The sequence below is a fragment of the Dipodomys spectabilis genome, unplaced genomic scaffold (genome assembly GCF_019054845.1).
Source record: "Dipodomys spectabilis isolate Male_0828 unplaced genomic scaffold, ASM1905484v1 ptg000259l, whole genome shotgun sequence".
NCBI lineage: Eukaryota > Metazoa > Chordata > Mammalia > Rodentia > Heteromyidae > Dipodomys > Dipodomys spectabilis.
Window position 1 is genome coordinate 387,716 of NW_024870936.1, and position 25,643 is coordinate 413,358.

The window sequence follows — 25,643 nt, forward strand, 5'->3', positions numbered from 1 at the left end:
CAACTTCAATGCCAACAAAGTCAGAAGTAGAGCTGTGTGGCTTCAGTGGTAGAGGGCTAGTCTTGAGCAAAAGCAGCTTACATACTGTGCCCAGATCCTGAGTTTAAGGTCCAGGACTGGCAACAAACAGACATACACAACAATCTAAAGCCAGTCACCCTCTTGTCCCCAACTGAATTGGACAGAGTTCCCTGGGAAAGGGGCTGGGGGAGCCACTGTCATCTTCACTCTGCCCATTCTGCCTGGATCACAGGATTATGGCCAACTCCCATTCTTTCACGGTTCTTTCTGACCAATGGGATATAAGAATGGTGGTCACACCCACATCCCATGCTGCCTGATAGCACTGGGATTCCTCTGTTGGTGGACACCACTACCAACAGTTGAGGAAGGTAGAGGTGGCTGAGTGGTGATCAACAGACTCAAGCTGTGGGAGGAGAGGCCTTGCTCAGCCCTGCCATGCACCTGCCCACACCCCAGTCCCCTTCAGCATTCCGTGCAGCACTGCATTTCAAACCTAGCACTGCTTGCTTGGACCCATGGCACCTCTTGGAGTCCTCAGGTGATGGCATGCCACAGGCAGGCTTGTGGCCCTGACCTGATCCAGGCCAACCTTTCTCTGCTCCAGGCCTGAGTATTTGCGATGCTACTGCCCTTGCTGTTCGAACCCAACCGGATCTGCCTCCAACAGCTTCTCCCAGCAGCACATGTGAGTGGCCTCCTCCTGGGCCTGTACCCTGTGACCCCTACACCATGTGAACCCCCCTCCCGACTGGACCTCTGGATCCCCCATGCCCTACAGTCTGGCCAGGGCTCTGCCACAAATGTGCCCCAGGGGTGAGGGTGGCAGTGGGTGTTGACTAGGGGATCCCACCCCCATCCCTAGCTGCCAGTGTCCCAGGAAACAGGGAGATGCAGGGATGGGTGAGGAGGGGGCACCACAGAGACCCTGGCCTGGAGCAGTGGGATCCACACAGCCATGCATCTGCACCCTTAATCTTCCTGGTGGGAACCTGGTGGCTTTAGTCAGAGGTGGGGAACAGCACCTCCACACCTGCCTTCTTGGGTCTTTTCCTTTTTTTAGGGTTTGGGGGTGTTGGATCCAGAAGATAGGTCTCTCTTGCTGTGAGAGCCCTTGCCCTCTGTGCTCGGTCACCCTTTCACCTGAAGAGAGGTTCCCAGAAGAGCCCAGTAGGGAAGTGAGAGTGCTGGAGTTCAGAGCAGAATGTGAATATCTGGGAGGAACACCCCCCCCCAAACACACATACACATACACCCAGCCTGTCCCCTCCCCCAAACTGTCAACAGTTCTCACAGAGTGATTGCATTTCTTAGCTATGCCAGCTTCTGCTGGTGCTCCCATTCCATCTGGTCTCCTTGTCCTTCACAAGAATCTGCCATGTGGACCAGAAGCATGTAGGCTGGAAGTAGGGAGTAAGTCCTTGTATGTAGCCTTTAGGACCCTATCCATTTCCCCAACACCGCCCCCACCTCGGGTCAGACGCCCCTCTGGGGTCACCATGACTCCCTGCTTTTTTCCTCTCCTGGCTCTGAGGAGCCACTTGTCTCGGGACTCTTTCACCCAGTGTCCTGGCCTAGGGTTTTGGTGAATGGGGAGTCAAGGTTCTGGCCCTGGAGAAAAGGATAGCTAGGGTGATGCTGCATCATTAGATTGGTGCTCCCCTTGGGTGGGAGCTCTTGATTCTTCCAAGGGAACCCCCGTGCTCCAGCTTGTACATTGTCCCAGATGAGGAACCAACGAACTCTGGAGAGGCACTGCTCTGAGACTGTGTTTTGTGTGTGTGTGTGTGTCTGTGTCTGTGTCTGTGTGTGTGCATAAGAGAGAGAGGGAGAGAGAGAGAGATATCATCTTCCTCCTTGTATAACCTGACTGTGCTCAGGTGAGTGATCACTTGGAAAATTGCAGGTGTTGCCTGGATGAGTCTTCTGTCACTGGTCTGGATTTGTGTGTGTGTGTGTGTGTGTGTGTGTGTGTGTGTGTGTGTGTGTGTGTGTGTGTGTAGAAGTGGGTTGTAATAAGGAGGCTGGGTCCTTTGGTAACTGCTGCCTGCTACGTTTGGGGGATTCAAGGGCTTTGTGGTTGAGGTCTGGGGGCCTGGACGTGTGAGACGCTTGAAGGGGACTCAGCAACATTATATTATAAGACCAAGGGACTTGTGTGCCTTGGAGCTCTCTACTACTTTGAGCCAGGTTGGTGGCAGCTGAAGCATGGGAGGACCTGGGTATGGGGCCCACAGGGGTTGGCTTCCAAGGGGGACAGAGAGCATGGCCAGCACTTAGTAAGGATGTGAGCCCTGCTGGTGTGGAGTGCACCAGCATAAGTCAGACTCCGGGTTTTCTCATCATGACTGCTGATGGGTGAGGCCAAACTTATTTTAAATCTTTTGCTGTGATCTTCATATATCAGCTTCCTGAGTAGCTAGAATTGTACACATGAGCCTCTGGCACCGGGACTCTTATTCTTTTTGGTGTATTAGGGTTTGAACTCAAGACCTTAGGCTTGCCAGTCACGTCTTCTACCATGGTATCCAAGCCTTTCTGCCTTGGGCATTTCCGAAATAGAGACTAACTCAATATGTGCTCAGGCTGGGCTCATCATGGTCCTCCTATCTGTGATAGGTGTGCGCCACGAGGCCTAGTCCTCTTTATTTGGAATGGTAGACATAGAGCGCCATGCTCAGTCATCGGTTTAGATGATTGTCCCAAACTTAGTTTACAGCAGCTGTAAAGCTCTGGGTTGGGCCTCCCCATTGTACCTCAGTCCCCTCCTGGGACAGTTGTGAGGAAACAAGGGATCAATACAGAGGGATCTCTGGAGCAGGGCCAGGCAAAGAGGGAGCGGCTGTCAGATATGGTTCTTGGCAATTCTGTGAGCATCCAACAGGAAGATAACTGGGAAAGGGCTCAGATGGGGACTGTTATTAGACGTTTGACATGTAAGGGATTATGAAACAAAATATGGTTCTCTTTCATCCTTATCCTATTCCCTTGAGGAAGGAGATCCTTCACTGTGTTCAGTTTTGTAGCTGGGTAAAATGAGGCACGGAGAAGCCAGGTGACCAACTCATGACCTCCAGCTGACAGAAAACTCAGCCTGACTTCTCTGCCATGGTCCCTAGTAGAATGTATGGTATTCAGTACACTTCTTGTGGTGGGAAGTCCACCTCTTGTCAGTCGTGCGGCTTGAACTCTGGGCCTTGAGCTCCTCAGCTCAAGACTAGCACTGTACCACTTGAGCCACAGTGCCACTTCCAGTTTTCTGGTGGTTCTTTGGAGTTAAGAGTCTCATGGACGTTCCTGCCTGAGCTAGCTATGAATCATGTTCATCATATCTCAGCCTCTTAGTTAGGATTATAGTCCTGAGCCACTGGCACCTGGCTTAATTGTAATTCTGACTTTCTTTCTTTCTCTCACAGGAACTGGTTGAATGGGTGCTGAAGAGGTGGCCCAGTGTCCCTATGTGGCTGGAACCCAAGGTGGCCCTCTCATTCTGGAGGTGGGCTGTGGGTCAGGAACTGTCTCACTCAGCCTGTTGAACCAGCCCCAAGAGGTAAGCCCCTCTGTGCCCTGGCTAGACCGTTACAGTTATTCATTGTCCATCCAGCCTTATTGGACTTAGTATTGTTTTCTACGTCCTTTTCTAGCAACTTGCCAATATTATGATACATAGTTATGGAATGAAAATATAATACCATCTTAAGAAAGTCATTTAGAGCTCTGGGAATGTGGCTTCATGGTACGGTGATTACCTACCATGCATGAAAACCTGAGTTCAATTCCTCAGTACCACATAAATAGAAAAAGAAACACTGGAAGTGGTGCTGTGCCTCAAGTGATAGAGTACTAGCCATGAGAGAAAGAAAAAGCTCAGGAGTAATTCCCTAGCCCTGAGTTTAAGGCCAAGGACTATAGGACTGGCAGAAAAACCCAAAAAACATTTTAAAAAACATTTAGTTATTAAATGCAAAATAAATAAACCATACTTGGAATATATATTGCTCCTTCCATACTAATACCTGACAATACTTCCTAATTCATGTACTTTACCTATATTAGGATACTGTGTTGAAAAAAAAGTTTTGTTCATTAGGTCACAGCAATTAATGCTAAGAATGTGCTTAGATGTCAGGTGAAGATTAATTCTGGAAATTCAAAGATTCCAGGCTTTTGAGTGGTCACTGCTAATCACAATGAGAAGGATAGTCTAAGTGAGATTTGGAAATCTTTTTGGTCAGTCATGGCACCAAAAAGGCAGAGGTAAATTATCAGTTGGGACAAGGGAAGGAATAACTCTAGATGGAAGGAACAAATGATAGTAACTAACACATACCAGAAACCATTCTAGGGGACCATTTTTGGTTATTGAAGAACTAGTTATCAACCAGGCTTATACTTCATTGCCTTTAGCATTCTAAATCTCTTAGGCTAGGTCTTAATCTCTGTGTGATAAATGTATCTCCTCCTATGCTGTTTTTCCATACCTGATCTCTTTTGCTTTCTAAATATCTCAGTCTTTCCTGATACTAATTACACCTACACAGATGGCAAGGGGTTGCTAATGGAAGGGTCCCATAGCCCATGAGTCATTAATGTAACAAAATGGAATAGGAGGACTTATTTATTGCTACCTCAATTTTTCTGAAAGCTGCCATGTCATCATTTGATTTAAATTTCCATTCTTTGTCTACATAGTGTCATTAAGTGCACTAAATGGAAATATGAGCTGGGTGATGGTGGCTTAAGCCTGTAATCCTAGTTAATCAGGAGATTGAGACCACAAGATTGTGGTTCAAAGCCAGCCAGCTCTGGAAAGTACATGAGACTCTTATCTTCAATTAACCCCTAGAACCCCAGAAGTGGTGCCATAGCTAAAGTGGAAGAGCACTGAGCTTGAGCTGAATAGCTGAGGGACAGCACCCAGGATCAGAGTTCAAGCCCCACAACCAACAAAAAATGTAAATATGACTTTAAGTTTCCCCAAAAGCAAAAACAAGATCAATAGTAATCTTCCAAAGCAGAAAAAAAAATACCAAAATGATTCAGTGCACTTACATTTTCTGAGTTATTTAAGTTATGGCTTCTTGGCTGGACATATTCTCTTCTTTTAAAAATTGTCAAATATTAGCTTTATAATAAACTTCATTTAGTTTTTCTTGGTTCAAAACAGAAGTCTTAATACAGTTGATGTCAGTTGGCTTTATTTTTTTGCCAGTCATGGTGCCTGTACTCTGGCCCTGGGCACTGTCCCTAAGCTCTTCAGCTCAAGGCCAGTTCTCTACCACTTGAGACACAGCACTACATCAAGCTTTTTCTGCTCTTGTGGTGCTGAGGAATAGAACCCAGGGCCTCATGCATTGAAGGCAAGCACTCTACTCCTGAGCCATTTTCTCAGCCCGTCTCTTGGCTTTCTTACTATCTCAGTTCAAAGCAAACCCAGCTGGAGAGTCTGTCAACCCCTCATCTCTAATTAACCACCAAAAAGTCCAGAAGTGTGGGTTTGGCTCAAGCAGTAAAGTACTAGCTTTGGGGGCAGGTGGGCAGGAAAGACATCTATTCAGGGACATGGCCCAGCTTCTGGGATCAAGCCCCAGAAATAGCACAAACTGAACAAACACTCAAACAAAAAACCCAGGTATTGCTTTGGGACCCTCCTTAAAGAACTACTGGTCTGAGAAGAAACTGCTTTTGCTGATTATACTCTCTGGATCCTGCTTTTTTGGAATCCTTATTGATATGGAGAACTCAGGACCAGACTAAAGAAATTGATAATTAAATCCTGCAACACAAGAATCATCTCAGGAGTGAAATATCCATCCATAAAGCACATTAAAATCTCCGTGTCTTTTTTTTTCTTTGCAGTAGAACACTTTTAAAACAAAGTTATTTCCTTTTGTTCTATGCTGGTTCTCAAATGGCACATTATTTCCTTTTGTAATACTCTCAACCAGAAGTTTACAAACAAGTTTTTTATGAGTAAAAAACACACTTGAAAAGTCAGGGACAGAGTTTCCCTCAAGCCTTAGATCCTTTTCTTGTACAGTAAATAGGAAAGCACAAATTAACTTGAACTTTGCCATACTTCTATTTTCAATTCCTCTCCTGGGATCAGTTTCCACCATCAGTAATAGTTACTTCCAGTAACAATTTATGGTGCTGCTTGAGGTATAATGAATATTTGCTGTCTTCATTGAAATAGCACAAGGACACCTTTGGATATCATGGAGCAGTGTTTCAGAGAAAAATTGGTAAAGAGAAAATATGAAATTTAAATTGCTTATAAATACATTATCCATGAGTACATTGAGTTCAAACATCATAAGTGCTCTGTAAATTAATGTGAATTTTAAATGGGAAGAGGGTTCTCAGATCATTTTTTTTAAATTTAATTTTATTTTATTTGTGAGCATACTGTACGGAGGAGTTACAATTAATGGGCAGGATAATGCGTATATTTCTTACCAAACATTGCAGCCTCCTCCTTTGTTTACCCTTCACCTCCCTTCCCAGCCTCCCCCCTACCCCTCCAATCCCAATCCTTCTCCTTCCCGCCCCTTCCCCCCCACCCGCACCGACGTTGTAAAGCTCGTTTTGGACATGAAAGCTTGTACTTCTCATTGTTGCAACAGGTCCACCTGTATCCTTAAACAACTGGTGTTTCCCCATCTCCTCCACAAGTTATACTGACATCAAATATAGAGAAAGCAGGGGTTATACTGTGGGGGAGGGACATACAAAGCAACAAAGAGTTAATCTTATAAATGCGTTAGAAACACATGCATGAAAGAAAAAAAACATTAAAATACGTATCTAAGGGTTCATTTTCCTTACATCACATTATCTGACCTTTTCCGCTTGAGTCATACATATACTAGATATTGCAAATAAGGGAAAGCATGGGACCTATGTTTCTTTGGGCCTGGCTTACTTCACTTAATATAATTTTTCCAAGTTTTTCCATTTCCTAACAAATGGGGCAATGTCATTCTTTCTGATAGACGCATAGAATTCCATTGTGTATATATACCACATTTTCTTGATCCATTCAGCTACTGAGGGGCATCTGGGTTGGTTCCATATCTTAGCTATGGTAAATAATACTGTAATAAACATAGTTGTGCTGGTAGCTTTAGTGTGGTCTTGTTTGTAAACATTTGAGTAAATGCCCAAGAGTGGGATTGCTGGGTCATAGGGGAGTTTTATGTGAAGTCTTTTGAGGAACCTCCATATTGCTTTCCAAAGTGGTTGAACAAGTTTACATTCCCACCAACAATGAAGTAAGGTTCCTTTCTGTCCACATCCCCTCCAGCATCTGTTGTTGTTAGAGTTCTTGATTTTTGCCGTTCTAACTGGAGTGAGGTGATATCTCAATGTTGTTTTGATTTGCATTTCTTTTATGGCTAGGGATGTTGAACATTTCTTCATGTGTCTATTGGCCATCCTTCCTTCTTCTTAAGAGAAGTTTCTCTTTATGTCTTTTGCCCACTTATTTATTGGGCAGTTGTTTCTTTGAGATTTGTTGTTGGGGGGTTTAATTTTTTGAGTTCCAACTATATTTTGGATATGAGACCCTTGTCCATTGTATGGCTAGTAAAGATCTTCTCCCAATCCGTGGGCTTTCTATTGATCTTGCTAGCTATGTCATTTGCCCTGCAGAAGCTCTGCAACTTTATGCAATCCCATTTGTCCAACCTTCCTTTGATTTGTTGTGTTTCCGGGTCTCTATTCAGAAAATTTTGGCCTGCGCCAAGGAGACCTAGGGTTTCTCCTATTCCATCCTGTAATGTTTTCAGAGTGTCTGCTTTGACTTCATGGTCTTTGATCCATTTGGAGTTGATTCTGGTGCAGGGTGAAATATAAGGATCTAGCTTTAGTTTTCTACATGTAGTTAACCAATTTTGCCAGCACCATTTACTGAAGAGGCTGTCTTTCTTCCATTCTATTATTGAAGATTAGATGGCTATAGGTCTGTAGGTTCATTTCTGGGTTTTCAATTCTATTTCATTGTTCCTGGGGTCTGTTCTTATACCAATACCAAGCTGTTTTGATTACTATGGCTTTGTAGTAGAGTTTGAAATTTGGTATTGATATTCCTCCAGCAGTGTTCTTTCCATTGAGGAGCGCTTTTGCTATTCGGGGTCTTTTATTGTTCCATATGAATTTTTGGATTGCCTCTTCTATTTCCTTGAAGAATAAGGTTGGAATTTTGATAGGTATTGCGTTGAATTTGTAGATAGCCTTGGGAAGCATTGCCATTTTCACGATGTTAATTTTTCCAATCCAGGAGCATGGGAGGTTTTGCCATTTTTTAAGTTCTGTGTTGATTTCCTTTTTCAAGATTTTAAAGTTTTCATCATAGAGGTCCTTCACTCCTTTGGTTAAGTTAATTCCAAGGTATTTTACTTTTTGTGGGGCTATTACAAATGGAGTTGCTTTCCTAATTTCATCCACACTTTTCTCATTGTTGGCATACAGAAAAGCCATTGATTTTTGGGGGTTAATTTTATAACCTGCTACTTTGCCAAAGTTTTGAATCAGCTTGAGTAATTTGGGAGTGGAGTCTATGGGATTCTTTAAATACAAGATCATGTCATCTGCAAAGAGGGAGAGTTTTATTTTTTCTTTCCCTATTTGGATCCCCATTATGTCTGCATCTTGTCTTATTGCTGTAGCTAGGCATTCTAATACTAGATTGAAGAGAAGTGGAGAGAGTGGGCATCCTTGTCTTGTTCCTGAGTTGAGAGGAAATGGCTTTAGTTTTTCACCATTGAGTATAATGCTGGCTGTAGGTTTGTCATATACAGCCTTTATTGTATTGAGGAATGTTCCATGGATTCCTAATTTTTCCAAACCCTTCATCATTAAAGGGTGTTAGATCTTGTCAAATGCGTTTTCTGCATCTATTGAGATAACCATGTGATTCTTATTCTTGTTCCTGTTGATGTGATGAATAAAATTAATTGATTTGCGTATATTGAACCAGCTTTGCATCCCTGAAATGAATCCTGTTTGAACGTGGTGTATGATTTTTTGGATGAATCGTTGAAGTCGATTGGCCAAAATTTGGTTGAGAAGTTTTGCATCAATGTTCATCAAAGAAATGGGTCTATAGTTCTCTTTCTTTGATGAGTCCCTGCCTGGTTTTGGGATGAGGGTTATGATGGCTTCATAGAATGTGTTCGGTAGTGAGCTTTCTCTTTCAATTTCATTGAAGATTTGGAGGAGTATTGGTGTGAGCTGTGCTATGAAGGCCTTGTAAAATTCCGCTGTAAAACCATCTGGTCCTGGACTTTTCTTAGCTGGGAGGTCTCTTATTGCTGTTTCTATTTCAATGCTTGATATGGGCCTGTTAAGATAGTTTAACTCATCTTTTTTTAGTTTCGGCATGTCAATATTTGCTAGGAAAAGGTCTATTTCTGTCATGTTCTCAAACTTATTAGCATAAAGTTTTGAGAAGTATTCCCTTATAATGTTCCGAATCTTGGTTGTTTCCGTGGTGATGTTTCTATTCTCATCTCTGAGTTTATTAATTTGGGTGTGTTCTCTTCTTTTTCTGATAAGAATTGCTAAGGGTCTGTCAATTTTGTTAATTTTTTCGAAGAACCAACTCTTTGTTTTGTTGATTCTTTCTGTAGTTTTTTTGGATTCTAATTCATTTAACTCTGATTTAATTTTAATTATTTCTTTCCATCTACTGGATTGGGGTTTATCTTGCTGCTCTTTTTCAAGGAGGTTTAGATGTGTCATTAAATTGTTAGTTTCAGATCTCTACAATTTGTTGATGTAGGAGCTCAGAGCTATAAACTTGCCTCTGAGTACAGCCTTTGCTGTGTCCCACAGGAGCTGGTAATTTGTGTGTTCATTTTTGATGAATAGCATCAACATTTGAATTTCCTTTCTAATCTCTTCCATGACCCACTCATGATTCAGCAGTGTGTTGTTCAGCCTCCATGTGATACCGGACTTTCATTGATGGCTTTTGGTGTTGAGTTCTAATTTTATTCCCTTGTGGTCAGAGAGAATGCAAGGTATAACTTCAATGTTTCTGAATTTAGACAAGTTTGCTTTGTGGCCTAGAATGTGGTCTATTTCAGAAAACGTTCCATGTGCTGCTGAGAAAAACGTGTATTCTGATGCTGCTGGGGGAAATGTTCGGTAGATGTCTGTTAAGTCTCGTTGATCTATGCAGCTGTTTAGATCTGCGGTTTCTCTGTTGAGTTTTTGCCGAGTTGATCTGTCTAGTAGGGAGAGAGGTGTGTTAAAATCCCCAACAATTAATGTCTTTGGATCTATATGGGATTTGAGGGAAAGTAGTGTTTCTTTGATAAATTTGGGTGCTCCATTGTTTGGCGAATAGATATTTAGAATTGTAATATCCTCCTGAAGGAGAGATCCTTTAATTAGTATGTAGCGTCCTTCTTTATCTCTTCTCACGAATTTTAATTTGAAGTCTATTTTATCTGATATTAGGATTGCAACTCCCACCTGTTTATGAGTGCGGTTTGCTTGGTAGATTTTGCTCCAGCCTTTAACATTGAAAATGTGTTTGTTTTTACGGGCAAGATGTGACTTCTGCAGACAGCAGATAGAAGGGTCTGGTTTTTTAATCCAACTAGACAATCTATGTCACTTAATTGGAGAGTTCATTCCGTTAACGTTAAGAGATAGGACTGAGAGGTATTTGGGAGTTCCTGCCATGTTATCCACCTTCTTGGGCGTTGCAAAAACTGGGTTCTTCCTATGGTTCTTGGATTCTCAGTTTGGATGCAGTTTCTTGGCCTTTATTTTGGTCTTGTTGGTTTTCTATATATAGGACATCGTTAAGAATCTTTTGTAGGGCTGGTTTGGTGGAGATATATTGTTTCAATTATTCTTTGCTATGGAAGGCTTTTATTTGACCTTCAGTTATGAAGGAGAGTTTGAATGGGTACAGTATTCTTGGTTGATAGTTGTTTGTTTTTAGGGCATGGCATACATCATTCCAGGCTCTTCTTGCTTTGATTGTCTCTGCTGAGAAATCTGAGGTGATTCTAATTGGTTTCCCTTTATAGGAGATTAACTTTTTCTCCTTCTCAGCTTTAAGGATCTTTTCCTTGGTCTGAGTTGATCCTGTGGGGATTATAATGTGACAGTGGGATGTCCTATTCTGATCTGGTCTATTTGGAGTTCTAAAAGCTTCTTGTATCTGAATAGGCCTATCTTTTTGCATGTTTGGGAAGTTCTCTGCTAAGATCCTGTTAAACAAATTCCCTAGAAGATTAACTTCTGTTTCTAGGTGTTCCTCTACACCCATTATCCTTAGATTAGGCCTTCTGATGGTGTCTTCCAAATGTTGGATAGATCTATCATATTTCTTGGACTTGTCTTGGATGGATGTATGTTCTTTCTCTCTAATATCTATCCTGTCTTCAATCCCTGAGATTCGATCTTCTGCATGGTCTAACCTGCTGTCAAGACTCTCTACTTTGTTTTTTATCTCTTTTCCTTCCATTTGGTCGGCTTTGATGGCTTCAAATTCTTTCTTGAAGCTCTGTTCTAGGTCTTGTATGAATTTCTTTACTTCCTTAATTTGGTGTTCAGTGTTTGTTCTCAAATCACTTAGTTGATTGGTTATGGTTTATTTGGAATCCCATTCCTTCTGTTGGGTTCCATTCAGCATTCCCTTTGTGGTCTCCCTGACTTCCTTCAGCTCTTTGTTAATGGATTCCATGAATGTCTTTAGTGATCTTTGTGTATTCTCTATCTGCTCTCTCAATTCCAGTATTACTCTTTGATCAGCTTCCTCCTGTTCGTGGGATTCCTGCAGTTCTCTTTGAGTGTTCTCAGCCTGCTCACGCCATTCCTCCCTTTCTCTTTGAGTATTCTCAAGTTGTTCATGCAAATCCTGAATCAGTTTTTGAGTAGCTTCCTCACGCTTATGATATTCCTGTATAAACTTCTGGGATGCCTCCTCTCTCTCCCTATCACACTCATACAGAGACCTTTGTAAGTTGTCAAATTTTTCATTTATCATGTTTGCCAGCAGTGTCTGTAGAGCTATTTGGGAACTCTCCTCTGGATTATACATTAGCTGTTCTGTCCCCTGATTATCAAGATTGGGAATTGAGATACCCGGATTTGCCATTTTTCTTGTGTTTTTCCGGCTTACTCTGCCCATTTGAGATGAAAATAGCACCAGTTTTGTCCTAAAACACTATCTTAAGGCAACCATCAACCAAAGTTTGCATTTGTACAGTCAATAGTCTAGAGATACCATCTAGTTCAACAGATACATCTATTCAACATCAAACAAATATATGTTAATGGGCTTCGAACCGCAGAGAAGAATTTGGAAAACCAGAAATTATTAGGGTTAGGGAGAGATGTGGGTAAAAAATAGGAATAGATTGGTGTGGGGAGCCACAGGGAGAGTTAACTATGTCCTAATCTCAATGCAGGTAATAGGTTGGGTAGGATGCAAGTAGAGAGAGAGAGAAAAAGAAGAAAGGGAAAGGGAAAAGAAAAGAGACCAGAAAAAAATAGAAACGTAAAAATTAATATTATTATGGAGATCAAAAGACAATCTATTTAGAGAGGAATGTTAATATATTGAGAGAAGGGGAGGGACATAAAGGAGATGTGAAAAACTTAAAAAATGTTTAAAATATTATATAGGTATAAAGAGGTTGTACTGCTATTAAAGAATTTAAATCTCAGAGGTTTTGAATTGAGTAATAAATTTGTGGATTAAGTGTGCACACAAATGGGGATAGGGTCTACTAGTTAACTATGGGTTTATCTGAGGATGTGCAGGACAAGAGTTAAGTCACATAACGAAGAACAAAAGAGAGGAAAAGGTGAAAAGGATAAGAAAGGGAGAAAAAAAGATCAGAAGTTCAGTAGAGCTAAACAAAAAACAAAAAGATAATTAAAAAAGAAAGAAAAAGAGAAAGAAGACAAGAAAAGAAAGGAAAACGCACATTCACGTATTCCTAAAATAAAAATTATAAGAGGAAAATAAAAAGTTACTGGAAAACAATTTTTTTTTCAAAAAAGGCAAAAATTAAAGATTAATAAAAGTTTTAGAAAAGAAAAAAAATTTTTCTTTTCTAAAAAGAAGAAGAAAAAAAAATAGTTCTTTGATTTTTTTTTTTTTGGGGGGGAGGGGTGGGAAGAATCCTGTGTCTCCCTTTTGTCTGTAACCAGCCTCTTGTTTGACTCTCTGGTCTGCTTGAGGTCCTGTGGCTTGATTGGTTTCTTAAGTCAGTTTGTTCGAACAGGCAGAAAAATGCTCTGCTTTACCCAAGATTTTGAGATCCCCCTCCCAGGTTAGTTTAATGGGAGGCAGGTCTGCTTTGAGAATCACAAAGGAGGGGGATGCAGTGATGTGGCTAGGTTCTGGGTAGAGTTGAGGCCTTTCAACAAACAATAGCTTTTCCCTGGAGCTATTTTGTGAAAAACTCACAGAGCCAAGCCTGGAGCCATTCTTAGGGTTTCTGTTTTTCAATTGATTGTGGAGGCTGCTAGAGGGAGGGGCAGCCTCTGGTTCTGGTTACCCAGTAGGGAAAGCCACTCCTTGGGCTGGTGCCCGAGCTGGGTGACTTTTCCCTGGGTGGAGCTGAGTCTGGGAGGTCACTTCGCCATTAAGTTCTTGTGACCTGCTAAATGACTCGTTTTATTCCAAGGCCTGAGTTGGAGCTAGCAGCTCCTCCGAGCTTTTACGGTATCCAACATGGAGATCTCCGGTAATGGGGTGGGTAGGGGTGGCCTTCCCTCCTCTGCTCCCTGAGAAGGAGTGAGGACATCAGGCTTCTACTCATGCCGAGTCTTGGTTCCTGGGTCGTCTCTGGTCTGCAAAATGCAGGATGAAGATGTCCGCTCCTTGTCGGTTCTTGCTGGTGTTGAGTAGAATCCGCTCGCCCGCAGCGTCTGGCTCCTTTGTCCTGGACTCTCTGTGGCTCAGGTTTGGGTGCCCTGTGGTAGCCGCCGCGACCCTGCCACCGCCATGGCGGCTGCTGGCAAGCGCTCAGATGTGTCTCCTTGCCTTGGCTTCTCCTCTCTTGCCTAATTCTCTCTCCTGTGATGGCACACTTGGTGTGATTCTCTGGCTTAGGACTGTTCACGGGAACTCTAAAACTGCTTTCTATGCGAGAGTTGTTCAGATTCCAGCTTCTCCTCCGCCATCTTCCTGGAACTTCCTCCGAGAAGATCTCTCAGATCATTTTTTGTGAGTGTAGGTGCTGTGCACTATTTTCCATGTGTACAAGAGTTAACAGTAAGAGAAACAATAGCAAAAATAGGAGAAAGAGTAGTTCTGTGTTTAAGGGTTCAATACAATATAGAAGACTCTACAAATAAGACAACATTGAAACAATGAAGCCAAGTTCGGTATGTAGATTTACAGAAGTGATATAGAGAAAGCATTTCTCCTAAGTGGAACAGGAAGTATGAGGCCACTCTCTTTCTAAATCACACTTCCAATCGTGCAAATTTGTAAAAAGTAGAATAGAAAATGATTCTGGTTCCATGCAGGTCAGTTATAAGAGAATGGACTTAACTGGAAAAAAGTCCACCTTGAAAGAGCAGGGATTATACTATCAATGAACCTGGAGGCAAAGATCATATTTGTTTTTGTTTCATATATATATATATATATATATATATATTGTTGTTGGTCGTGGCACTTGAACCCTTGGCGCTGTCCCTCTGCTAATCTGGTCCAGGCTAATGCTCTACCACTTGAGCCACAGTGCCACTTCCAGTTTTCTTGGAGTTAATTAGAGAAAAGAGTCTCCAGGACTTTCCTACCCAGGGTGGCTTTGAACCTCAATCCTCAGATCTCACCACAACCCAGCTTAAAATCACATTTCTAACAGTATACATTCAGCATATGTAATGTGTATGTTTATCTATATTTATATGAATTAATGAGTTAAAAATCTGGGCTACAGGTTAGACTTCACACTCACAAAAATGTTTGTAGTTTAAAAGTTGATACTCCTGGAAAAATAAAACTTAAGAATGTAAAGGAGTCTGGGAAGTTCAGTTTGCATCCAGCCTCGGCAGAACAGTCTTTGAGACACTATCTATAATTAACCAACCAAAGCTGCATTGGAAGAACAGTTCAAGCTTGAGGCTTTCGCATACATACATACAAACATACGCATACACACAGAGGCACTTATATGTGCACACACGAATACACAAATGAAACAACTCTCAGAATCTGTAAAAAAGTTAGAAAGCAATAGAAAATATGTCCTGCGTAAAACTAGAATCAAGTGATAAATTTTAATATTAAAAAGTCCTCAAATGAACTTCAAAAAAGTTTGAGACTATTACATAGGTAGGGACCAGAGATAGTAAGAAAGTCAAGTTATCATTATTAAAGGGATCGGATCCATGGAGGAATGAATCAGAGACCCCTGCATGTGCATCTGAAAATGTTCATACCCTGTGTCAAATGTTAGAACGTCTTTCAAAATTGTACATAAACAGTCTGAGCAGTCAATGGATAAGATCATCAGAGACGTTCAGAATTGCTAGTGTGTTTCTAGATTAAATAAACCAACAAACTATGGCAGGGCAATGTGATACAAGCCTGGAATTCCAGCACTCAGACTGACAGGAGATTAGAGAGTGGAATTACATAGTGAAACCTTCCCTGGACCAGGTAGTATAATTTTGTCTCAATAAAACAAACCAAACTACAAGAAAGGAATACACAGTTGGAAGTTTGGGCTAATTTTGTCATTATGTTTTGAGAAGTCAAGTTTCCTATTGAAATGCAACTGATACATTATCCTCAGTTGTGTTTTAAATGCTCTCTTCATTACAGAACATTCTTAGATGCAAAATAGCTCATGATTCCCATCCAAAATTTGAAAAAGTAAGGAAGCTTCATTCTGTTGGATGCCAAAGAAATGATCAAAGTTCACAAAACTTAAGCCCAGAGAAATAGTACAGTTCGTCTAATATAGGACTTTGTGGACCTTGCAAAATTAGAATTTAGATTCAAAATTAGTTTTGTTTTTTTTTGTAATTCCATATTCTATAGGATACTACAAAATTCTTTTTAAGTAGAGGTTTTAACTGACAAATTCACAAATGATTCTGGCATTCTATTTGCCTAGAAAATTCTTTCATGAGAGTCATAATTAGAAGTTAGTTAATAGATAATTCCAACAGTTCATGTATAAAATGATAATGTGAATAATCTATACAGAGTTGCCAACAAATGGATGATATTAATTTATAAATGTAGAAAAAGCATTTTTTGGGTTTGGTATAACATGGTATGAAGAGAATAATTGTGTGACATCTTCTTTCTTTTACATATATATTACACAGGAAGCAATTTCCTTAATTATGTGCCTCTGTATACAATGAGAAAAATACTAGGTTTGGGTTCATTTTTATTTCATTTTTTTTTGGGGGGGAGGTCCAGTCCTGAGGCCTGAACTCTGGGCCTGGACACTGTCCCTCAGCTCTCCAGCACAAGGCTAGCGCTCTACCACTTGAGCCACAGGGCCATTTCTGGCTTTTTTTCTTTTTGCTTATGTGGTGCTGAGGAATCGAACCCAGGGCCTCATGCATGCAAGGCAAGCGCTCTACCACTGAGCCACCTTCCCACCCCCTTTTTCTAGGTTCTTATAGTAGTATATTTCTTTGGGATAAAATGACAATGCTAACTAATTTCAAAAGTTTTGTAAAGGTTATTCTATGTAAAGGCCTTTCTAAGGTGAAGATTTTACACACTGATGTCAAACTAACGTTTAATTCTAACACTTGCATATATTGTTACACTTGTAATTTTGTAATCAACTTGTTAATAACTGTTTTCATTTCTGCAACTGAAGAATGAAAAGTATGGAACACATCACAAATTTTCATATTATCCTTGTGCAAGTGCCATGTTAATCTCTGTATTGTTGTTATTTAGGTATACGTGCTTCTGAAGCATGTAGTATCCTCTAAATTTAAGTAGTTAATGATGCAATCTTTATACAGGCTTATATCCTTGGGTGCCTATTTGTAGCAAGGAAACCTTATTGTTCCTAACAATACTATTGATCTTATTTCCGTAAAATAATGTGTATAGTGGAAAAAAATTATATTGTTCGGTCGATTGCTCACATTTGCATTTTTTTGTCAATGACAATTTTAAGTCTTTTTCATTTTAGATTTGATCATACTTTGAAGCACTTATAGCTAGGTCCTAAGTTGAAGGCTTTTTCAAATACGTATTTATGCAACTGAGTTAGCTTTGCAGAGCTAATGGATTCAAAGTAAACCTTGCTTAAGAGCTACTCCTAAACTTCTGCAGCTGACATTTTCCCAAATGAGGTCTTACCTGCACAAAAGTCTACCTGAACCTTTTCTTTCTTCCATGTAGGAACAGACCAACCAGAATATCCTCTCTTGACAGCATTGCAACAATAAGATGTACAAGCATTTATGTAGAAAACGAACTTTAAAACTTTGGTGCAGGGGGTGGGGAGCGTGGAGGATTGGGTGGGGGAGTGGGGGGAGATGAGAAGGTATGGGAAGGGGAAATAAAGGAGGAGGCATTAATGCTTGTTAAGAAATGTACTCATTGTGTATATATTCCACAATTTCTTGATCCATTCATCTACTAAGGGGCATCTGGGTCGCTTCCAGATCTTAGCTATGGTAAATAATGCTGCAATAAACACAGTTGTGCTGGTAGCTTTAGTGTGGTCTTGTTTGTAAACATTTGGGTAAATGCCCAAAAGTGGGATTGCTGGGTCATAGGGGAGCTCTATGTGGAGTCTTTTGAGGAACCTCCATACTTCTTTCCAAAGTGCTTGAACAAGTTTACACTCCCACCAACAATGAAGTAAGGTTCACTTCTGTCCACATCCCCTTCAGCATCTGTTGTTATTAGAGTTCTTGATTTTTGCCATTCTAACTGGGGTGAGGTGGTATCTCAATGTTTTTGTGATTTGCATTTCTTTTATGGTTAGGGAGGTTGAGCATTTCTTCATGTGTCTATTGGCTATCCATCTTTCTTCTTCAGAGAAGTTTCTCTTTAAGTCTTTAGCCCACTTATTTATTGGGCAGTTGTTTCTTTGATGATTTCTTGTTGGGGGATTTAATTTTTTGAGTTCCAAGTATATTTTAGATATGAGACCCTTGTCCGTTGTATAGCTAGTGAATATCTTCTCCCAATCCATAAGGTTTCTATTGATCCTGCTATCTATGTGCTTTTCCATGCCGAAGCTCTGCAACTTCATGCAATCCCATTTGTCCATCTTTCTTTGATTTGTTTTGTTTCCAGATCTCTATTAAGAAAATTTCGGCCTGCGCCAACAGAAAGAATGACATTGCCCCATTTGTTAGGAAATGGAAAGACTTGGAAAAAAATATATTAAGTGAAGTAAGCCAAGCCCAAAGAAGCATAATTCCCATGGTTTCCCTTATTTGCAATATCTAGTATATGTATGAGTCAAGCAGAAAAGTTCAGATAAGGTGAAGTTAGGAAAATGATCCCTAAGATATATATTTAAATGTTTTTTCTTTCATGCATTTGTTTCTAACGCATTTATAAGATTATTTCTTTGTTGCTTTGTATGTCTCTCCCCCACATTATAACCCCTGCTTTCACTGTATTTGATATTGGTATAATTTGTGGAGGGGAAGGGGAAAAACAAGTCGTTTAAATAAGGATACAAGTGGACCCGTTGCAACAATGAGAAGTACAAGTTGTCATGTCAAAAACGAACTTTACAACTTTGGTTGAGCAGGGTGGATTGGGGGGGCAGGGGGAGGCTAGGAAGGGATGGGAAGGGTAAACAAAGGAGGAGGCTACAATGCTTGATAAGAAATGTACTCACTATCTTGCCCATGTAATTGTAACCCCTCTGTACAGTATTTTCACAATAAAAAAAAGAAATTTACTCATTACATTGCCCATGTAATTTTAACCCCTCTGTATAGTGTTTTACAATAAAATAATAAAACTCAACAAAAAAAGGAAAAAGAAAAAAAAAAGAAAAGAAACTTAACCTAACCATTACAACTTAATAGAACAATTTGTACAGCCTTCCACAACTTCAAAGTGGTAGTGATACATACTTATCCTTTTGGTAATATCAAAGGCAGTTTCTTCCAAGTTGTCCTTCAGACCTGGTTTGATATAATGGTTCAACAGAAGGAGATCCAGTGTATCTTTGCTATCTATATTCCCAGCAGCAAGATGCAAGGGAGTCAAGAGGCATTTAGTTTGGGCATTGGTATCTGCACCATGATGAAGTAAGAAAGACACCACACTGGTATTATTCCACTAGTAAGCACTGCGCAGGGGTGTCCAGCCATTAACAATTATTGCATGAATATCTGCTGCTTGAGCCACCAACTCATGGACAATTTCTAAATGTCCACTGTAGGCTTCCCGATGAAGAGGGGTATATTCATTTTCATCCCTAGTATTCACATGAGTGGCCTTTATGGAAAGAAGTCACCATACTCTAGTAAACCGATTATTTTCAGCAGCCCAAAGAAGTAATTTGCTTGGATCCTACTCCATTTTTTTTTCTTGCAATTGATATGATTCCTCACTTTTACATTTTGTTCCTCATCTTCATCAGAATTGCCTAACTAGAGACTTTCAGTGCCAGTGGGAATAAGGTGTCCATGTATTTCCCCAATAGTTTATATTGGTTGAACTTGTGAGAGAAATGCAGTGAATTTTCTGCATCTGTTTTTTTCATGATGATTTATTTTCTCTTTTTCCATTTTTAATATTCTAAGTCATTCTAACTGGAAAGTAGGGAATTGATGGAGAGCAGAGGAAAGATGTTCCTCCGTATTCAAAGGTACAGACTGAAAATTAGGATCAGTGTTGTCTTCATGTGCAGCGTCTTCTAGGAATGAGAAAATAGAAGGTGGCTCAGTGGTAGAGTGCTTGCCTTGCATGTATGAGCAACGGCAGGTCATTTCCACTTTGCAGCCTTGTCACTCAGACTCAAGGTGCAAAGAAAAAAAACGTAATACTCCAGCCCTCTGAAGTTCTCCACGTTTTGTGGTATCCTACTTTTTTTCTTCCTGCAAACCCTCAGGGCCTAGGATCCCAGGATTGGCTAGGGGTCCAGAGACTGCACCATAGCCTAGGGTGATGGAAGCTGAGTCAGTGTTGCCACGACCTGAGTTCAAGCCCCGTGGTTGGCAAAATAAAGTATAAATGAAAAATTAATTATTTATTTAACTAAATTAAAAAAGAAATGATGGCCCCTGATTTGGATTTTCTGCCAGTTTCCTTCTTGGGATTTGAACTCAGGGTCTTGGTAAATCTGTAGCGATGTGAGGGAAGGTGCAGAGTTGCCACTACTTGAGTTCAAACCCCGTGCCAAGCCAAAAATTAAAAAAAAAGTCACTGAGCTAGGCAGGGGGAGTAGTTGTGGAGATGGGAGGGGAGGGATGGTAGGGGGAAAACAAAAGAAGAGGCAACAATGCTCAATAGGAAAGGAACTCATTACCTTGATCATGTAACTGTGATAACTCTGTACAACATTGTTGCAATAAAAGTGTACAAAAAAGAAACAATGTAGTGCTCAGAGAAGCACTTTGGGGGTAAGGTAAGGATGTCTGAAAAGCTGTACAAAATTCTACACTGAGTTTTTTTTTTACATGTTCTGTATGGAATTGAATGAACATAACTGCTTTTATTAAAAAAAAAAATAAGCCACTGTCTTGGAACTGGGGCCAGTATTTCTGTAATTACTGTGATTTGATCTCACCCTCCAGGTAACTCTTTTGCACCATGGGTGAAGGCGAAGCTTACTTTGAGGAAAACAAATTCAGGCTAGAGTACTGAGGGCCCAAATGAACGCCCTGCAATGGAAAAAATGTTTCTATACATGTGTAATATATGATATATAATTACATATGTATGTTTACTACATATTATTATTTTATTACTGATTTTGTATTTTATTTTTTATTTGATTCATTTATTGTTTATTGTATTTAGTATTATTATACACATAATATTTAATACATGTTTTACATCTATTTTAAAATGATTCACAATAATTTAGGATATTGACTCATTTTCATTTATACTTTATTAAGTGTTGAAACATAATACATAATTAAATGGAAGCATTTGTCAGTCTTCACATGTTTAGAGTCTCTCCCACAGATGAGCTTTGTCTTCTTTATCTTTGGACACCTTCCTATAGGGATTTCTTTAGATGATTTATAATCAGAGGCCTTTTCTTGAGGATAGGCAAGTTGAGGGATAAAATTGTAAGGGTGGGGCTACAAATGTGACTTAGTGGTAAGGAGCTCGCTCAGCATGCATGAATGCCATGGTTTGAATCCTCAGTGCCACATACTCAGAAAAACCCAGAAGCTGTGGAGTGGCTCAAGTGGTAGAGCTCTAGTCTTGAGAAAAAGAAGCTCAGAGAGAGTGCCCAGGCCCTAAGATCAAGCCCCAGGACTTTCAAAAATAATAGGCCAGATGCTGGGGGCTCACACCTGGAAAACTAGCTTCTCAGGAGACTGAGAGCTGAAGACCACAGTTCATAGAAAGGCTAAGCAAGGAAAGCCTGTTAGACTCTTTTCTCCAATGAACCACCAAAAGACACTGTGGCTCAAGTGGTACTGTTTGCCTTGAGCTGAAGGGCTCAGGGACAGTGCCCAGGTTTGAGTTCGAGACACACAACTGGACAAAAGTGAGGGTTAATCAAAGTACTTTTCCTATTTGCTAATTAAGAGAACATTCTCTGGAAAATGAACGCTGATGTATACTAGAACCTTGAGTCAGAGCTCAATGTTCAAGTTTAGTAGATCCATATGCCCAGCCTCTGGGACTCTAGCATTATAACCTTGTGTGCTACTGAGTTCTGAAAGGTCCAATGTTGAAAGGGTTAATATGCTCCCCAAGCCCTTTGTGATAAGCAGTTGACTTGTACTAACAATATCATTACAGTTCTGAACCTAGCAGAGAATCAGTAGCTCACGCCCATCACCCTAGCTTAGGAGACAGGTCTCAGGATCACAGGGTAAAGCCAGCCAGAGTAGGAAATTCTATGATACTCTGACTTCCACTTCTGAAAGGTCAGATGTTCAAGAGCTTCCTGGGTTTCCCTTGGTGATGAGAAGCTACTTGCACTCTAAATGTTCTTGGAGTTCTCAAGCTATAGTAGCAGGAAAGAAACATTATTGACCCATCCTGGGTTCAAATGAAGTTCTCAGGATCCAAGCCCTAGCCCTGTTAGCAAGAAGAACTCCATGTAACACTGTATTTGAAGGCAGAAAATAGTTCCAAAAACCAGGCTAGGTGAAGAGGCCAAGGCCTGCAGGATTAGGAGGCAGAATGTACACACTCAACAGGGAAGTGAGCTGCAAAACCACTTCATTCATTCCAGGCACAACCAGCAACGGGGTGGGGTGGGACTTCAAACATTTTTTAGAGTTACACCAGGGTCAAGGTGTTCTCAGCCTCTTCAAACAATGACTGATTAACCTTCCTCCCTCAGGTGAAGGGTGCCGCCAGCTATCTTTAGGTTACCAATAGAGAGCCAGTTTAGTGTGTGAGTGTGGGTGTGTGTGTGTGGGGGGGGGAAACAGAGTTGAAAACCCTGATCTCTGGTTTTAAGGAGTGGGTTTTTTACTCTTCATCTGCCACATTTGAAGGTCCTTCTTCTACTTCCGTTAGTCCATTCTCCTTCCTTCCTTCTGCACATCATTAATGCTAATCCCCAGTCCAAGGAGTGGCAGGGCCGTTTCTCTTCTCTCTCCAAGCACCTTAGTTAGAACCTGGTTCTTCCCTCTTGGCTATGGGGCCTTCAGCTACCTGAGAAGTGGGATAGAGACAGTCTTCCTGCTCTATGATTATGTGAATACAATGCTGGTATCCTGGCACACTGCAGAAGGCCTCATGGTTGGGAAGTAATCCCTTCTTCCCTCCTGAATTCCAAGACCAGATTCATCTATCACCTTTCTCTCTCTCTCTCTCTGTCTGTCTGTCTGTCTGTCTATCTGTCTGTCTGTCCATCTATCTATCTATCTACCCACCCACCTACCTACCTACCTATCTCTTTGCCAGTTATCGGTTGAACTCAAGGACTGGGCACTGTCTCTAGTACTCTACTACTTGAGCCACAGCACCAATTCTGTCTTTTTCTGTGCATGTGCTACTGAGGAATCGAACCCAGGGCTTCTTGCATGCTAGGCAAACGCTTTCTCACTAATCAACATTCCGAGCCCCCTCATCTTTTTCTTAATTGTAGTTTTTACATATGTAGGCTGCCATTTTTTGGTCCCCAAGTTAATTTTTCTGAATACCAGTTACTTCTAAGAAATTTGATCTTGTCTTCCCCTGCCTGATTTGTGATTGTTCCTGTATTGGCCTCATAATAAAATGTAAATAAACCCTGCTGAGAGCCTAAGTGTGCATCATATAAGGACACAGGCCTGGAACACTGGAAGAGAAAAGTGATGGGCCTGAAATGAAGAATTATGATGCAGAATATGCAACAGGCATCTCTGAAAAATAAATCAGTAAATAAAAGCAGAAGCATTTTATATAGTCTGTTTGCACTCCGGGAGGTAAAATACACACATAAGTATGTAAGGCACTGATACTTAACTTGGCCTTCTCTCTTTGAATTTTTTTGTGGTCATCCCAGGGTTTAAACTCAGGGCCCTATGCAATCCTGAGTTGTGTTACTCAAGGCTGAGGCTCTACCACTGCCAAAGCTCCACTTCCAGCCATCTGGTCGATAAAAATTGGACATAAGCGCCTCCCAGGTTTTCCTGCCTGTTCTGGCCAGTATCTCCTGCTTGGCTTTCTCTCTCAAAGCTGGAGCTCTACCCTTTGGGCCACTGCTCCACTTCTGGTTCTCTGGTGGTTTATTGGAGAACAGAGGCTCACAGACTTCCTGCTCAGGCTGGCTTTGGACGGCGATCTCCTGAGGAGGATTCAAGCAACTTTCCTCAGGGATTCGCTGAGGAACTGCTCCACACAAAACTTTAGTCTAAATCTCAAGAGGTACTAGAGAAAAACAGAAACAGAAAGATGCTTCAAGTGTGTTCTAGATAATTAAGGTTGGAAACACTCATAATTATTAGGTCATTTTATAGGCCAAAGGAGCACTGAAGACTGCATGAGGATCGTTCCAGCTTTCAATCCACTCATCCTGAGAGAGTAAATTTACTGCAGCTCAATGCTAAGTGACCGAACTGGCATGTCCTGTGCACATTTGCTCCCAAATCCTGGAACACTCATTTCTCACTTTTGGCTGCAAACCTGTGATCAGAGGAGAAGATGAGGAGAGAAAATCGTTCTCAAAGAAAGCAGCAATAAAGAGCATTGGGTAGTTTACTTATAAATTCAAACCAATGGAGTGACCCTTTTAAGAGGTCAGCTTGTCCAGAGTAAAAAATGAAGAAGGAAAGAAAGGGAAGTGCCAGTGGCTGCTGACTGTAATCTCAGCTCTGAGGAGGCTGAGATGTAGAGAGCCTTAGTTTGAATTCAGCCAGTATTGGAAAGTCCATGACACTGTTATTTCTAAGAGATCACAGAAAAGCCCAGATGTGGGGCTGAGACTGAAGGTTAATGCAATACCATTGAGCAAAAGCAGCTCAGGGACAATGCCTAGGCTCATAATCCCACCCCAGGACCTGCCCCCGCAAAAAGGGCCTGTACCTCCATGTCTTTGCGTATGTATGGATGTATTCCTTTAGGTGTAGCTCCAGAGTAGCTATAATGACCAGCACCAAACTAAGAAATTTGTTTTTAATACAATGATTAAATAGCATAGAGAGTGCTTTTGAAACAGTGCATGTTCAGGGACTCCCCTCACTGTTCCCAGTGTTACCTGAGGGTTTCTACCCACCCCATGCTGTGGGACGAAGCCTCACTCATTGTCTGAACAGGCAAACAAAAGGCCTCACTCCTGTACAGCTGTGTGACAAACAACTGCATCTGGGCCAATTATTGGGGATGAGTGTGGGTAGGCTCTGAAAGCCAGGAGAAAAAGGCCTCTTTGTACCCCAAGCTATCTCTCTCACCAGTCCTCTGTTTTGATAGGATGCCTTCATTTGTGTAACCTCCCTTGGCAGGCCAAGTTCCCTGCACTTATCCTGCCTTTGTGAAACTATATTCCGGTGTTCAAATGCAGTGCTCAATATAATTCAGGAGTCCTTCTGCAAGAAGACTAGGACATTGAACCTAATGAAATGTTTAATTGCAGGCGATGATGGGCCTATGATGCCTCTCCTAGGTTTCTGGAACCTTGGGAAATCCAAGCACATGTGGGATATCACAAAGCTTCCTGTCATCTAGGGCTGGTGAAGCTTATCATGTTTTGAAACATTTGACCTCTCCTAGTTGGGCCCTGGGTGGCTAGGTTTTGGGGTTGAACACAGGGCCTGGGTGCTGACCATGAGCTCAGTGCAGAAGGCCAGTGTTTTACCATTCTGTGTCTCAGCTTCACTTCTGGTGTGTGTGTGTGTGTGTGTGTGTGTGTGTGTGTGTGTGTGTGTGTGTGCGTGTGTGTGTGTGTGTTTGTATGTGTGAGTGTGTGTGTCCCTGTGTCCGTGGATACACTAATCCTGGAGCTTGAACTCAGCACTGTACCTTGTTTTTCTTGAACAAGGATAGCTCTCTCCCACTT

General features: G+C 41.3%; 1 pseudogene; it reads right to left on the reverse strand.

The window, feature by feature from the left end:
* Positions 1 to 16,860: 16,860 nt before the first annotated feature.
* LOC122125061 lies at positions 16,861 to 16,960 on the reverse strand (annotated as a pseudogene).
* Between the last annotated feature and the right edge of the window lie 8,683 nt (positions 16,961 to 25,643).